The sequence below is a fragment of the Balaenoptera borealis genome (genome assembly GCF_965194805.1).
Source record: "Balaenoptera borealis genome assembly, chromosome: 5".
Taxonomy (NCBI): Eukaryota; Metazoa; Chordata; class Mammalia; order Artiodactyla; family Balaenopteridae; genus Balaenoptera; species Balaenoptera borealis.
The window spans coordinates 9789337-9805518 of record NC_138862.1 but is presented as its reverse complement, the minus strand read 5'-3'; the positions used below and the strand labels follow the sequence as shown (position 1 = coordinate 9805518).

The 16182-nt window shown below is 40.0% G+C and overlaps 1 protein-coding gene across 45 annotated transcripts in view; it reads right to left on the bottom strand.

The window, feature by feature from the left end:
• SETD4 (SET domain containing 4) overlaps window positions 1-16182 on the bottom strand; it is a 472148-nt gene that overhangs the window by 186553 nt on the left and 269413 nt on the right. For all 45 annotated transcript variants that reach the window (XR_014245464.1, XR_014245465.1, XR_014245488.1 and 42 more), the window contains one exon: window positions 11686-11736. The gene's annotated coding sequence lies outside the window, so the exon portion shown is untranslated. The remainder of the gene's footprint in view (window positions 1-11685; window positions 11737-16182) is intronic.

Below are 16182 nucleotides of genomic sequence, written 5' to 3'. Positions count from 1 at the left end.
TCATGGCCTTATTCCATGAATAGAGCTTCTTTCAGCTTTCTTCACTGAATTATTGTTATGACCCTTAGTGGTGATTGTATGAAACTCACAAGAACTGAACTCATGGGCATGCAAAGGGTTTTCTTCACTGCATAGCTGTCCTTTCCTGAAACCCACTTACAGTGCAGTAAAAATACTAGCTATAAAATAAGTTGGAATTTTTATAGGACCTTGGCAGGGCACAGTGAATTTGGAAATTCAGGGTTGTGGTCCAAGGACACTAAACTGGAGGTCAAGGTTTTCCATACCTTCATCCTCATTCTACATATGTACAATATTGACACCCCTGAGGATGGTGTTCCCAAGCTCCAGAATTGATAGATAAGATGTTTTTTAAGACATCTGAATATTTCATCACCCTTCAATCCCTTTACTTACTTAGCTGCCAGCAAATACCTGGACATCTCACAGGAATCAGATCTGTTCATAATAATTAACCATTGATCATTTTCATAATGACCTAAAAGCTGATCCTGGAGAAAGATATCAATGTCCATCCCCTATAACAATCATCTTGACAGTGTAAGTGGGCATTGCATTTGTGTTAAAAACCATTGTTTGTTATGGACTTCAACAGAGTTTGCGAGACATTTTATGTTAAGTGTGTTCCTCTATTACTCTTCTATGAATTCCTAAATGCTGTCATTATCTAAATTTTCCACAAAAATCACATTGTCATGGCATCCACTAGACACTTCAGTGCACACGAAGCAAAACTGTTTTCTTCCATGTCTAAATTTAAAAAAACGCAAACACTTGTTTTTATAAAAATACCAGAAAATGTTCACGCTTTTGGAATTTCCTGTAATAATAGTATCAGGAGTAAATTCCTTTAAATACAGAGGACGGGAATAAGACCAGCCAGGAATTATTTTTAGTTTTTCAAACTTAGTAAATTCTTTTCCATTCTCAGCTGAAAGATTTTTTTTTCTTGCAACTAAGAAAACATCTCCATTTTACTAGTGAAGTCAGTATTTAAAAAAAAAAAAAAAAGGAGAAATATTGTTTTTCCCATTTGTGCTTCATACAGGATTCTGTGTAAATATATGTGTACACATTTATATTTCATGCTCGTAGTAAGGCCACATTTTTTAAGCCAATTCTCTTGTCAAGAAAACTAAAGTAAGGATCACTCAAGGGCACTGTTACTTTAAAAACGGAGCATGATGGCTCTCCAAGACTGGAGTGGGCTGTGGAAATTGCCCATCTTCGTCCTGATGAAGGGTTCTCTGACAATGACCCTTGAGTCATGAGACATCACAAGGGACAGATTGCACATGACACAGCAATGAATGTATGAATGCTCAGTGACAGGCCCACATACTGCCAGGTCTCCATCCCTCCCCTGCCCTTCCCTGTTTTGCCGATGCCTTGATGAAAGAGCTACGATATGATGCCCTGGATTGACATGCTCTCAAGGGAGATGACAATACAGCCTGTGTGATGCTCCAAGGCACACACTGAGCTCTGATTTGTACTGGGCTCTGCTAATTACAGTGTGTGTGAGTTGTATCTCATTCCTGTCCTCTGTGTACAGTGTGATAAACAAAAAGTTGCTGAGGCATGAAACATGAGATAAATAGGGCCTCAAACACCCTACCTTTCCAAACACCATGGAAATTATAGTATATTTTTTTTAACAGAAAAGACAAAATGAGAAAAAAGCTATAACGGAACTGTATTAGTCAGAGCTCTCCTGAGAAACAGAGCTAATAGGAGAGACAGAGACAGAGATTGATTTATTAATTATAAGGAATTGGCTCATGTGATTATGGAGGGAGACAAGTCCCAAGATTTTCAAGGTAAGTCAGCAAGCTGGAGAGTCAGTGGTATATAGTTCCAGTTCAAGTGCAAAGGTCAGAGAACCAGGAGAGCTGATGTGTGGTTGTACTCTGGAGGCCAGCAGGCTCAAGACCCAGAAAAGCCAAAGTTTCAGTTCAAGTGCAAAGGCAGGTAAAAGCCCAGCTCAAATGACACTGGGCAAGCGGAGTTCCCTCTTAACCAAGCAGAGGGTCAGCATTTTTGTTCTATTCAGGCCTTCAACTGATTGGACGCATTCCACAGAGGGAGGGCAATCTGTTTTACTCTGTCTACTGATTTAAGTGCTAATCTCATACAAAAACACCCTCACAAAACACCCAGAATAATGTTTGACCAAATATCTGGATACCCTACGACCCAGTCAAATTGACATATAAAATTAACCATCACAATAACCTTGTCAAATGCTAACCAAATACACTTTGTTTTTTTATCTTAATACAAGTGATAATATAACTTCTGTTCATCCCATTTTTTGTGATGATTCTTTTTGTCCGTTTAGTTTAAATATTTCTCTGCATGTCAAAAAGCAGGCAATAGATAGGTAGTAAAATTGCACTGAAAATTCATTTCCCTCAGCTAAAGCAAACTCAAGGAACATTTATTTAATAAAATGGAGAATCAATAAAATTATAATTTTAAGTCAGAGTCAATGCCAAGTTGTTCTGTAAAGAAATTTGATAGGAATCCATGTTCTTTTCTTTGTTAGGAAAAATAATATTAAAAGTAGAATTAATTTAATGATCATCATACTCGTTGGTTTAGTGGTGATAAGAAACATGCATCCAGCTTCTATTCCTTTGAAACTGCATTTTCCAATTCTTTAAGGACCTTGCTACTCAAAGGGGGTTCCACAGAGAGGCAGCATCTCCATCACTTAGGAGTTTGTTTAAAACACAGATTCCAGACCCCACACCAGGAATATTAGATCAGAATATCTGGGGGTGGAGCCTAGGTATTTGCACTTTAAGAAGCTCTCCAGCACCATAACATTTGAGAATCCCCACATTAAACAATGCTTTATCCAGTTCACAAAAATCACATACACCACAGATTAAACCTCAACCAGAGAAACTTAGTTCTATCATCCAGTTGAAGCCTGTTGAACTCCAATTCATTCAACAATGGAGAATTCTATGTTTAACTGTGTTTGCTCATTCCCTCTAAATGTTGGAGGATTACATTCTTTTTGATAAAGTTAGTGGTACTAGGGAATATCAAGATAATACAGTATTAAAATGTAATAGTAAATTTGAAATTTAAATACTAAATGAAAGTTAATATTAAAATATTATGTTTGCTTTGCATTTCACTCTACCATCTTGGCATAAATAGACAGCCCTCAGAAGACATTTCAAATTGTCAATATTTCTCTAATTAGTCATATTTTCAATTAAAATTTAGGCACAGACAACACATATGATCAATGTCTTGACTATGAACATGAGTACCAAAAACCACTGGTTTAGAGCAGTTGGCCTATTTATTGCAGAGCACCTTTTAATTCTGCCATCCAAGTCCTATCTTAGAAAAAGATACTAGTTCAGTTATAGCTTTTAATCAGCCCAGATCCCCTCTTTGCAATGAGAATATTAAAAGAAGCCAAATTTTGAAATAGTGGAGTTTACCTTCTCTTTCCCCAACCTGAGTTCTCAATGTCTCCTTATTGCCCACACTACACAGCAATAATTCCCCATCAAGACATTCATTGCCTACATGTTGACCTTTGCTGCCCTTGATGACCCTCTCATATGGTGGTCTCTGTGCAAGTCCATCCTCACTAACCAAGATGTTCTATACCATTTCCCACTCTCAAAAGACCTGATAGCAACTACTTATCTGTCCAAAATCCCTTTGGGATAATAAGAATGAGCAATAATTTGGCATGGTGTCAGGTTATGATTTGGTGCAAAGAGGAACTTTGAGCTATAGAACCAGAGTTCAAGACCTAGCTATGGTTATATAACCTTGAGGAAGGTTTTAGCCTCAAATTACTCAAAATTTAATAAGGCAAACAAGACAGTTAAACAAAAATACAGTTGACTGCCAAATGCCCAAGAAATGTACAATAAGTCAGGGGAATCAAGAACAGGAGAGCTCATATCCAGCTGGACATGAGCTTCAGACATAGTTTCTCAGAGGAAGCCACCCCTGGTTCACAGTAAACTCATCTTTTTCTGGGGTCACACTTGAAACAAAATAGATATACCCAAAGCTGCTCCATCTAGATATAAGAACTGGGTCCATGCAAACTCATGTCATATTGGTTTTTCTCTTGGTTCTAAGCAGAGTGAGGCTCATCATGTGACCGTACTGGAGTCATTCTGACATAAGTAGCCATAGACAAGAACTGTCATCATGGTCCTTTGAAACTAGTCTTGTAACATCTCAAGATATGTGTGAGGGGTATATGCGTGTGAGTAGATGGGGACAAGTGTATATGCAGGATTACATATGATTTTTGCCTCAAGCTAACTAGATAGCTTTCCTGTCTATCAGTAAATAAGGGCATATTGAGTATTTGTTATGGGTCAAGCCCCATGATGAGGATGTGGCTGCAAACACAGAGCCAGTCCCTGCCCTTCAGGAGCTTAGAGTCAAAATGACCATAGAGACATTTACAAATAATGACTAGTGTAGACTAAAATATAGTTGCAAGTTTAAAACTAAAATTTACACAGCTTCCAGACAGTGATTCCTCTTCTTTGCTACAGTTCTATGACCTGCTGTTACAATGAAGAGGATTATGACTCTTGTCCTCATATTGAGTGGTGTGGCCAATGCCTGTCTTGGTTCCATGAAGACAGCCCTGTCTCTTCAGCATGGAGTCCTCACTTATTCCATGGAACCATTCTATTAAGCAGTGGTTCTTAGCCTACAAGGATCACCTGGGGGGGCTAAAGTGCAGATACCTGACCTCACCCAGAAATTCTGATTCAGACTCTGGCTGGGATAGTCTAATTATATTTGAAAATCCCACCTGAGTGGTTCTAAAGCAAACAGGTATGTGAACTGCCCTGAGAAACCCTGTGACCTAGAGGTGAATGAACTAAAAACTCCAATTTTCCTTAACCAGACAAATTGAGAACATAATTCAATTGATATGCTACATCCACTTCAGAATGTTTCAAAAACATGCACAAATATCCACATACCTTCTCTTGCCTCCAAAAGACACTAAGAGGCAAACTATTCTGAAAATAGAAGAAAGTTAACAATCCTAAGATTTGAACTCTTGGTAAAGAGCTGTGTTAGTATATAACTTCAATATATGCTCCAGACTAACAAAAAGGATTATTCATCTATCATTTAATTTTTTTAAATATTCATTGGTAAACCTCTCTTTTGGGCAGCATGAATAAATACCTAAAGGTAAGAAATATGCCAAACCAAAAACTAAATTCTGACAACAATTCATGATAGAAATAAAATCAGCTCCAAAATCTGAGATAAACCACAGATAAAAGAGAGGTTTTTCACTGTGACCTTCAAATCAATTCTTTGGTTTTCTTTTATCATTTTGGTTTTCTTTTACAACTGGAAAAATGACTGTATTTTCACTAAATCTAATTTTTCTGTTTCACATAACATCAATTTAAAGGCAATGTTATCAATAGGAACTTCCAAAGCCATAATTCTGTTGAGACCAAGATACACAGTTTATGAGCAAAGATCAGCAAATTATTTTAGAAAAAGACATCAAGGCTTGGGATAAGCCCAGAATGATGTGAAATGAGGAGGGCAGGCAGGAAGAGTAAGAATAGGAAAGATGTATTCTTCAAAATTCTATTGAGGTTTTTTTTTTAATTCATAAAAGGGTAACTTTATGGAAAAACTTTGCAAAGAAATTAATGATAATAAAACAGCTGAACAGCAATGGCAGGCATTGAAAGACTTGAAAATGAATGAATGAATAAATGCACGAACAAATAAGAAATTGAATCAATGAACTGTTGTGCAAATCCCTTGGGGCCTGATACAGTGAGCTGTGTTAGGAAAACAGGTTGAATAAAATATAGTCCATGTCTCTAAGGCACTCACCACCTAGCCAACAAAGTCACAGACATCTATCTCTACAATTAGGCATAATACAGAAAGATGTGTGATACACCAGTCTTATGAAATAGTGATTCAGGAACAATGAGGGTAGCGTGATGAATTCTCCTGAGGACTGTAATCAGGGTGGCCTTACGGGGAGGTGAGTGTTTTGCAGACTTTGGGTCTCAGCAAGTCTCCGGGTGAAGGCATTACTAGCTTGAGAGAGTCTAATTTGTGCAGAGTTTCCCCTTGGGTCCTCTGCTTGACTCTCATTACACACTTCATGTGCACATGTTCAGCTACTATCTGTATGCTTATGACTCCCAAAACTATGTCTTCAGACAAAAACCTCCTGCCTGGGTTTCAGAATCACATCCAAATTGCCTCCTGAATAACCTACAGACTCCTCAAATTCATTATATCTAAATCTAAACACTTTAACTTTTCCCCCCTCTCTACCCTCAACCCCATCCTCTCCTATTTGCTTTCTCAATGAAAGATGTAGCCACTCATAGCCTGAGACAGAAATTATGCATAATCCCAGATTCTCCCCCTCCCTACATCCCAGTCACTAAGCCCTGCCGCTTCCACTTAAAAATCTCACCCTCCTCTCATTCTTCCACAGCCATAGTCTTAGCTGATACTCTTATCATGTTTTACCTTGTATCCATGTCTTTATTTTTATTCCCTTCCAGTTCATCCTCCACTGCCAGAGGGATGGACTGTAGCTGACAGTGACTTTGTTTTTCTGATTAATATCTTACAGTGGTGACTGAGCACTTCAGGGTAAATCCCACATTCCTCATGAACTGGGTCCTCTCACCCTACCATCCTTTTCCCCACTGCCCCCAACAGGTACTCAGAGCTCTGACCATATGGCACTTCATCTTGTGCCTTGACCTAGACTGTTTTCTCTGGCCTGAGCATCCTTACCTTCCCTTTAACTGACCACCTTCCCTGCCTGTCTAGCTTCTGCTCAGCCCAGTAACCTTTCCCCTTCCTTTGGGAGGCATCTCTGATCCTCATCTCTGATCCTCTGGCCCCTAGCTCCCTGTGCCAGTCTCTAGTGGAGGGCTTCCACACTAGTTGGTATTGGTTGGAATATTTGTCTACATCCCCCAAGCTGACTGTGGAAGGTTGAGGGCAGGACTTTGTTCTGTTCATCTTTATATCCCTCATGTCTAGCATGAAGCTCATCACATAAGAAAAACGCAACTATTTGCGAATTATCTTAATTAACTAAAACCTTTCTCTGAGCTTCGTAATTGTTGACATTCAAGAATGAATAGTTGAAAACCTCAGAAAGCATATGACTAGTAAACAAACTTTCTTTCTCAAAAATAAACTGCCAACAACAAAAACTACATCCTCAAGTTATGCAAGTATCGTATTTAAAAAAACTGATTGGATATTGAAAATTTGGGTCAACCAGTTGTTTTCTTCTAAATTGTGCCAAATAACTGATCTGGTAGGTATTATTGTTTAAACCATTATATTATCTGACACTTTCGAGACAGCTGAGTTAGTGGGGCAGTTGCTTAAGTTCACGTAGGTTCAATCTGTGTGACGTGTTAGCAGATTTCACTGAGTTACTGCAACTCAATCCCTCAAACGCTTTTTTGAGCATCTACTTTACGATTGGCATAGATGCTATACCAATGCTTCTCCAAGTTATCCCATGGACCACCTTCATCTAAATAACCTGAGGGTCTTGTTAAAATGCAGATTCTTACACTCCACGCAAGAAGTCTTAAACCAGATACCCTAGAAGCAGTGTCTGCTTCATCTTTAAAAAGTCCACCCTATAAATATTTATTCAAACCAAAGTTTGAGAGCCATTGGTCTACACTTTGGACAGTCCAACAGAAAGTGGAAGAAAAGGATGAGGGAGTGGAGGGATGAGGGAGTGAGGGAGGTCAATTGGGAAGAGACGGCAATATATTAAGATATAGGGTCAGCTGCTGTGAGAAGGAGACCCAAGATAAGAAGAGTTTGTTTCTGTTTCACATAATGGTCTGAGTATAGGCAGTCCAGGGCTCATGTGAAGGCATCAAGGCATCAGGGACCCAGGATTCTTCTACCTTGGTGCCCTATCATTCTGAGAGCCTTTCTCTCATCTGCATGGTCTAAGATGGTTCATTACCTCACCCTCATTCCAATAAGGCGAGACGGAAAGGAAAAGCGTGCCTCCCCTTAAAGGCACAAGCCAGAAGGTGCACTCACAACACCTGTTTATATTCCAGGACATACCCATGTAGCTTCATCCAACTACAAAGGAGACTGAGAGGTGAATTGGGGTGGGAAGAAGTCCATGTACCCCACTAAAAATTGTTCTATAAGAATTGAGTAAAGGGGAAATAGATAATGAGGTCAACTTGCAATTTTTGTCACCTAAGAAAAAGATGAAGAGGAGAGAGGGGTAAGAGCTGGAGAGGAGGTGGACGGGAAGGAAAAACCATAAAACCAATTGTCAATTCTCCAAAACATTCTCCATCCTCCAACCCCCAACCCCCATCCAAATACATGCACTTAGAGCCTGGTGTTCCTGATTTTCTGAGCTTCTTTAATCAAGATAGTTGTATTCAGTTTCACTCATACCTCTCTAGCCTTGGCCTTAGACATTGACTTTGCTTGACAATAATCTTCTGCCAATGTTTCCAATATCACTGGCATAATGGGCTACAGGCACAAGCTGCTTATCCAGGTTCTCTACTTTATATTAAAAGTCATGGGTTTGGGCTTCCCTGGTGGTGCAGTGGTTAAGAATCCACCTGCCAATGCAGGGGACACCGGTTCGAGCCCTGGTCCGTGAAGATCCCACATGCCGCGGAGCAACTAAGCCCGTGCGCCACAACTACTGAGCCTATGCTCTAGAGCCCGTGAGCCACAACTACTGAGCCCGCGTGCCACAACTACTGAAGCTGGTGCGCCTAGAGCCTGTGCTCCGCAACAAGAGAAGCCGCCACAATGAGAAGCCCGCGCACTGCAAAGAAGAGTAGCCCCCGTTCGCCGCAACTAGAGAAAGCCCGTGCACAGCAACGAAGACCCAATGCAGCCAAAGATAAATAAAATAAATAAATTTATTTTAAAAAAAAAAAGTCATGGGCTTGCGGATGAATTTTAAGCAGCACCATTTCCTCGCTTTTGGTTAAAGATGGCACTGTTTGATCAGCCCAAACACGGCACTCTTTCTCTGTGAATAGTGCCCCTGAAATTGGGCAATGCTGTGACCCTTGTGCTTGCTGAATTGAATTTCCAAGTGAATATTCATCTCAGCTTTCACGTGGAAACCGCACTTTGGTTTGTAGTCCGGCTGCTGGAGAAACTCTAAAACGTGAAGGGACAGGCAGCTTTGGTGTTATTCCTACACTCAGGGTATCTTTCCCGCGGAGTAAGAACCGCCGTGGCCTCGGGCCCAGAATGCTGACCTGCGAAGAACAGCCCCTCCAGCCTTTCAGGAGCCTAAGATGAACTGCGTGACACCCATTCCATAGATCAGACAGCAGGTCAGATCTTACTGCTTTTGTACAACAGCCATTATGTGATTTACGGAGCAAAGAATGGATACAATACAATCCTCAGAGTACGTTACAAAGTTAGAGGGTATTTCTAAGCATGAAAATATGCAACATTTCAGGAGGTAATGTCATAAAAAGAGGCATCAGACCAATAGATCACTGTCTCCATTCAACTGTCATTGCTAAAAATACCTTTAGCTCTCATTTCTGAGAGTGAGAAACTCTAGAAGTTACATTCACGTTTTTAGGAGGCCATATGTAACCTAACTTTTCCAAAACTGAACTTGAATATAATCTAGTTAGAATTACATCCCCTAGGACATTTCAGTATAGATTCAGATTCACAAAGCAAAGGAAAAGATAATGTGGTTTTATTCCAAAGCACAGGCTTAAACACATGGCAACACTCATCATTCTCAAAATTCCCAATTGCTTCATTTGCTCCCAGTCGTCAAGTGGCTTCTATCAGAAAGTTACATGCAGTCAGAAAATTACAGGAGGCCTGCTTCTTAGGGAGTAATGATCCATTCATCTGATAATTTGCTAAGTGCTTACTCTTTCTACTTGTCATTTTTTCCTTCTTGGTTAGCACATCATGCAAATTGTGACAAGAGATAAAGAAATGGAAACACTCGTAGAAAAACAGGCAAAATAAGGACAAAAAAAGTAAGATACAAAATGTCTTTAAAAATAAACTTAATATTTTTAAAACTGCTTTTCATGAAAAACACTAGCAGAGAAATTTAAATGTACTAGTGTAGTCCCTCGGACACTGATTTTCAGATGGTGACGCCATGTGGCCCCCATCACTGGAACTGATCCCACTGAACGTGGATGCTGGGGACATCCAAGGACAACTCCAAGTAGCCATCGGGCTGTGGACAAATCCACTCTGTCCCCAGAGACTTCTGTAAGATTCCAACCTGGTCTTTAAATGTGTGTATATAAGCAACACTGATCTGCAGGCTATTGTTTTATAGGTGAATCCTTGCATTTCATTGTTCTGAGGTTGATATTCTCATTGGTTAGCTATTCTTGCCAGTTTTTACTTCCTTGTTGGTCACTTTTCAGTGTTCACCAGAACCTGGGGCAGTAGCAGTGGAAACCAAGGAGCTGCCCTGCATTACCCTGTTGCTATGCCTGCTACAACGTGGTGATGAGAAGGCTGGAACTGAAAGCCAAGGAGACTTTCCACTACGAAATGCAAGATAAGCATAGGGACGGCCTCATGTGCCTGGGGAATGTAGCCAATTCTAATATGTCCACAAAGCATCCATGCCAGGTGATCTCAAGTTGTGAAAACCAGGCAGATTTTTACTGTGCTTAATGTATTGTAATAGCCAGGATTTTAAATATGTCAGCTCTTTTTGGTGTGATTTAATACAGCTTACTTGAAAGGAAAAATAAAAAAATCTATATGAACAGTTTCCAGGCGTCGGCTCTAATTTCCCACGACGGCCCATGACAAGGAACTCGCAACACTATGGAACAGACTTGACTGGATCAGAAAAGGGCTGATTGGAATTTGTGCTCACTCTTCTTTTCCTCCTCACTCTTTCTCAACATTCCTAAGAAACATATCCAATTTTCAGGCCAAGCAGGATGGCAAAAATGACATTTACACTGGATGGCATCTAAAAATATTTTATACCAATTTCAACATTCTAGGAGAATAACTGTATGATATTCCAATATTAACAGAAGAAAGGAAACATTTTTTCAAAGATGGCTATCTGCTCATGCTCTATGTATTTCCTGTCTTGGATGAAATTTTTCCATTTTTCTCATGCAACCAGTTAGTTATAAACCTGGAAAGTCATCTGACATTGCGTTTTAATGAATTTCTCTATTTCTCTTTTGAATTCTTAGGGAAGAAGAGAGTACAGCACAGAGAAGTATTCACTCTGTAGGATATAAGATCAGAAAAGCAAGCCCATGATCTATTCACTGTTGAGTACCTAGCTCATTACCTGGCACATGACAATTGCTTAATAAATTTTTTGCTGTATGTTAAATGACTCTTTCCATGGGTAAGTCACTGTTTTTCTGCCACTCCCCAATACTCAAGGCTCTAACAAAGATCTTTTTAAAGATACCATGATTTTTATTCTAGAGTTTTCCATCACAACTTTTCTTCTTCTCACTAGTAGCTTTCTCTTATACACCCAAAGGTCAGCTGTCTCTTGAACCCAAAGTTTCAGCTTAATTACGGAACACAAGGGCTTTGAAGTCAGACAGACATGTTCAACCACGTGGTTCTGTCACTTACCTAGTGTGGTTCATCAAACTGCTTAATTTCTCTGAGTCTCATTTTCCCCACCTGTAAAGCATTAAAATAATTTCAGAAGGTTATCTATAGATTAAATGAAATAATATGTATAAAACAGCAAAGTGCCTGACACACAATAGCCTATTTATGATGACTACTTTGGTAATACTAGTATCATTATTATTATCAACATGAAACTTCAGAATAATCCTGTAACATGCCTTATAAGTTAAATACTGTCACATATCTAACTGAGAAGTTTTCTTGTTCATAAACTATATAAACTGGGTCTTTTTTTTACTGTATAATATCAAAGGAAAGTTGCCTTAGTTTTTGTGCTGTCCAGGGAAAGATAAATACTAAACTATGCTATTTCTTGGATGCAAATTTCTCTAGAGCTTTCTTAAGTAGTCTATACAATGCTTTAATGGTATCACAAACTAGCTGTAATTTTCCCAAAGTCAAACAGCCTGTCAGTGACCACAAAATACAATGGAGAAAATAGTATACATCCATATGAATTTTCATTGAAATAAATGTAGAGAGTGTGGAGAGATAAGATCAGATGCTCTTCTAGAAGTTTCCTTGCCCCACATATCTACTTTTCACCTTGTGGCATAGTTAAAGTGATACACACAAGTTTAAGAAGCTCAGCAGAGACCCCTTTACGTCAAGCACCATGGGTAGCTAAAAAGGAAATGGGTTGTTCACCTCAAAGAACTTGAGAAGAGATTAATACAGCAAACAAAGAGGTAAAACCACTTGTCAATACATGAACAGCATGTAGGAAGTGCATCACCACATATAAGCAGTGGATAAAAACTTGAAAGGAAAGGATAGTAGAGTGCTTTATGCTTTAGGCCACTACTCCGAATTAAATAACTGAACTACAATGGTTTGAGCTAATCTAAAATCAATAACAATTGGCAGGTGTTATCTAGGTTCTGAAAATCAGAGGTGAGATGGCATACATCTCATTTTCTCTCTTCCTCTACTCCCAGGTCCCACTGACAGGAAAATGAGCCCCAGTCAGCTCATCCACTCATGTGCTTTCAACCAGCACCTGAATAACTGTGAATGGTCCTCAAATTTATTTTTGATGTCTCTCCTTCGAGCCAGTTCCATTAAATGCTTATTTCCTTTTGGCTGTTTCACGAAGACCTCATACCATCATAAGCAAATCCTATAGTCATTTTTTAAAATTTAGGTTAAATCTTAATTGTGTGTAACTTGTGAACGAGTCTGTAATTTGTGGTCTGAATAGTTAGCCAGCTGCAATTAATTGAGGTCTTCTTGTTAAATTTTATAGTGTCAAAGCCTCCTAAACGTGTCTACAAATGTATTCATCCTTTCATCTTACATTCATCTTTCCTAAACCAACTATTACCAGCAGGAATATCATAACCTTCGTGCTTCCTAAAGTTTGCAATTTTGGTTTCATCTTCAACTCCTCCTCATCTTTGGGGCTGGAGGATGGAAGTTTGGGGGAAGCAATCCATGTCCTTTACAGTCTACAAGCTCAAAAAGGCTGAGCTAGGAAGCATCCATTGTGGCCTGAGCATTCCCTACAAAAGGCCCTCAGGATAGCTCAGAGATGAGAGAGGGCAAAGACGGAAGCCTTGGCTGCCTTCTAAATCCACACATGCCTGCATCCCACCCTTTAAAGGCATAAGGATTCATTCATTCTTACTTACAACTCAGAAACAGTAATTGAGCAGCTACAAGTGCCAAGCACTGCTTTGCTTTGGATGATGGAGATGAAGTGGTGAACAAAACCTGCCATCATGGGGCTTGCATTCTAGAGGGGTCTGTTTCTTGGTAGTGAGAAAAAGGAGTAAAACTAACAGAACTTACAGTTGGGGTACAATTTTTTTTCAATCTTTCTAAAAGTTCTTAATTGCCAATCTAATTTCTAAGCCAAATTTCATTCCTTCTGTGCAAAATGGCATGGCCAGTCTGACCACCAAATACCAAGGGGCTTTCTTGACTATTCAAGCACATTGTTGGCCAAAGAAAGCAGGCTGCTCCGAAATGACATGGCAAAACATGTAGAGTAATTTTAATCAATTCTTTCAGCCAATTTTAAAGGTATTTATCATGAAGTAGCACAGTCTTGCTAAAATATTTCTTTAAACACAAAGAGTGCTTTGTTTCTAAACATTCAAGAAATAAAGGGAGCACCCAGACACCGTGCCTGTTTTGTAAGTTAAAGTGAAAAAATACGACACTGAAATTCGTAGTTGATATCTCTTCAGAAGAGAAATTCATCAGCAAGGTAATAATTCCCAGTAGTTATACAAAGAAACCACAGTCTTCAGGAAAACCACATAACAGAGAATGGAATACTGGGAGCAGCCCACATAAGTACTCATGATAGATAACTGTATTAAAAATTAAATATAAATTATTGTGAGCATTATACTTTTGGCACCAGATGAAAAAAGTGCTTTATGTTACTTAAAAGTTTCAATAACTGCCCTAAATTTGGCTCTGTTGAAAGTAAGCCTACCCTGAGTAAATATAAAGTGTTTATTATTTGAAGCATTGCTTTCAATACAATTGTAAGTTTAAAAAGATCTCTTGAATTTGCTAAAAGTTTCTATATGACATTGATATTTCTTAAAAGTACTAAAAATGGAGACAAAGAGGTGAATTTTAAACAGGGCCTTAAGGAAGATTATTTTAGTATATGAAAATATCTCACAGAAATGCAATAAAACACAAAAATCAATTCCAGATGATTTTTAATCTAAATATAAGAGGGAAAAATAAATCTTTGAAAAAAAATAAGAGAACGTCTTCATGACCTTGGAGTAGGCAAAGATTCCTTAAATAGCACAAAAAAATAAAAAATAACCTTTAACGGAAAAAAAGATGAATTAAATTATATTAAAATTAGGAATTTCTATTCATTACTATTAAGAAAATGAAAAGGCAACCCAAAGAGTGGGAAAAGATGCTTACAACAAAAACTCCAACAAGAGGAGACCTTCAAGATGGTGGAGGAGTAAGATGTGGAGATCACCTTCCTCCCCAAAGATACATCAGAAATGCATCTACATGTGGAACAACACCTACAGAACACCTACTGAACGCTGGCAGAAGACCTCAGACCTCCCAAAAGGCAAGAAACTCCCCACATACCTGGGTAGAGCAAAAGAAAAAAGAAAAAACAGAGACAAAAGAATAGAGACAGGACCTGCACCTCTGGGAGGGAGCTGTGAAGCAGAAGTTTCCACACACTAGGAAGCCCTTTCACTGGCAGAGGCAGGGGGTGGCGGGGGGAAGCTTCAGAGCCACGGAGGAGAGCACAGTAATAGGGGTGCAGAGGGCAAAGTGGAGAGATTCCCACACAGAGGATCGGTGCTGACCAGCACTCACCAGCCCGAGAGGCTTGTCTGCTCACCCGCCGGGGTGGGCAGGGGCTGGGAGCTGAGGCTCAGGCTTCAGAGGTCGGATCGCAGGGACAGGACTGGGGTTGGTGGCGTGAACACAGCCTGAAGGGGCTAGTGCACCACAGCTAGCCAGGAGGGAGTCCAGGGAAAAGTCTGGACCTGCCTAAGAGGCAAGAGACCACTGTTTCGGGGTGCACGAGGAGAGGGGATTCAGAGCACCGCCTAAACGAGCTCCAGAGACGGGCGTGAGCTGCGGCTATAGCGTGGACCCCAGAGACGGGCATGAGATGCTAAGGCTGCTGCTGCTGCCACCAAGAAGCCTGTGTGCGAGCACAGGTCACTCTCCACATCTACCCTCCCAGAGCCTGTGCAGCCCGTCATTGCCAGGGCCCTGTGATCCAGGGACAACTTTCCCAGGAGAACACATGGCGAGCCTCAGGCTGGTGCAACATTACTTCGGCCTCTGCCGCCACAGGCTCGCCCCGCATTCCGTACCCCTCCCTCCCCCCGGCCTGAGTAAGCCAGAGCCCCCGAAGCAGCTGCTCCTTTAACCCCGTCCTGTCTGAGCAGGAACAGATGCCCTCAGGCAACCTACACACAGAGGCAGGGCCACATCCAAAGCTGAACCCCAGGAGCTGTGTGAACAAAGAAGAGAAAGGGAAATCTCTCCAGGCAGCCTCAGGAGCAGTGGATTAAATCTACACAATCAACTTGATGTACCCTGCATCTGTGGGATACCTGAACAGACAACGAATCAACCCAAAATTGAGGCAGTGGACTTTAAGAGCAACTGTACACTTGGGGTTTGCTTTCTGCATCTAATTTGTTTCTGGTTTTAGGTTTATCTAAGTTTAGTATTTAGAGTTTATTATCATTGGTAGATTTGTTTATTGATTTGGTAGCTCTCTTCCTCCTTTATTTTTACATATAGATATATATATATTTTTTTCCTTTTTCTCCTTTTGTGTTTATGTGTATGCTTCTTTCTGTGATTTTGTCTGTGTACCTTTCCTTTTACCATTTGTCCTAGGGTTCTGTATGTCCGTTTTTTTGTTTGTTTGTTTTTTTGGGTGTTTTTTTTTTTTGGAGAGTTTTTAGTGCT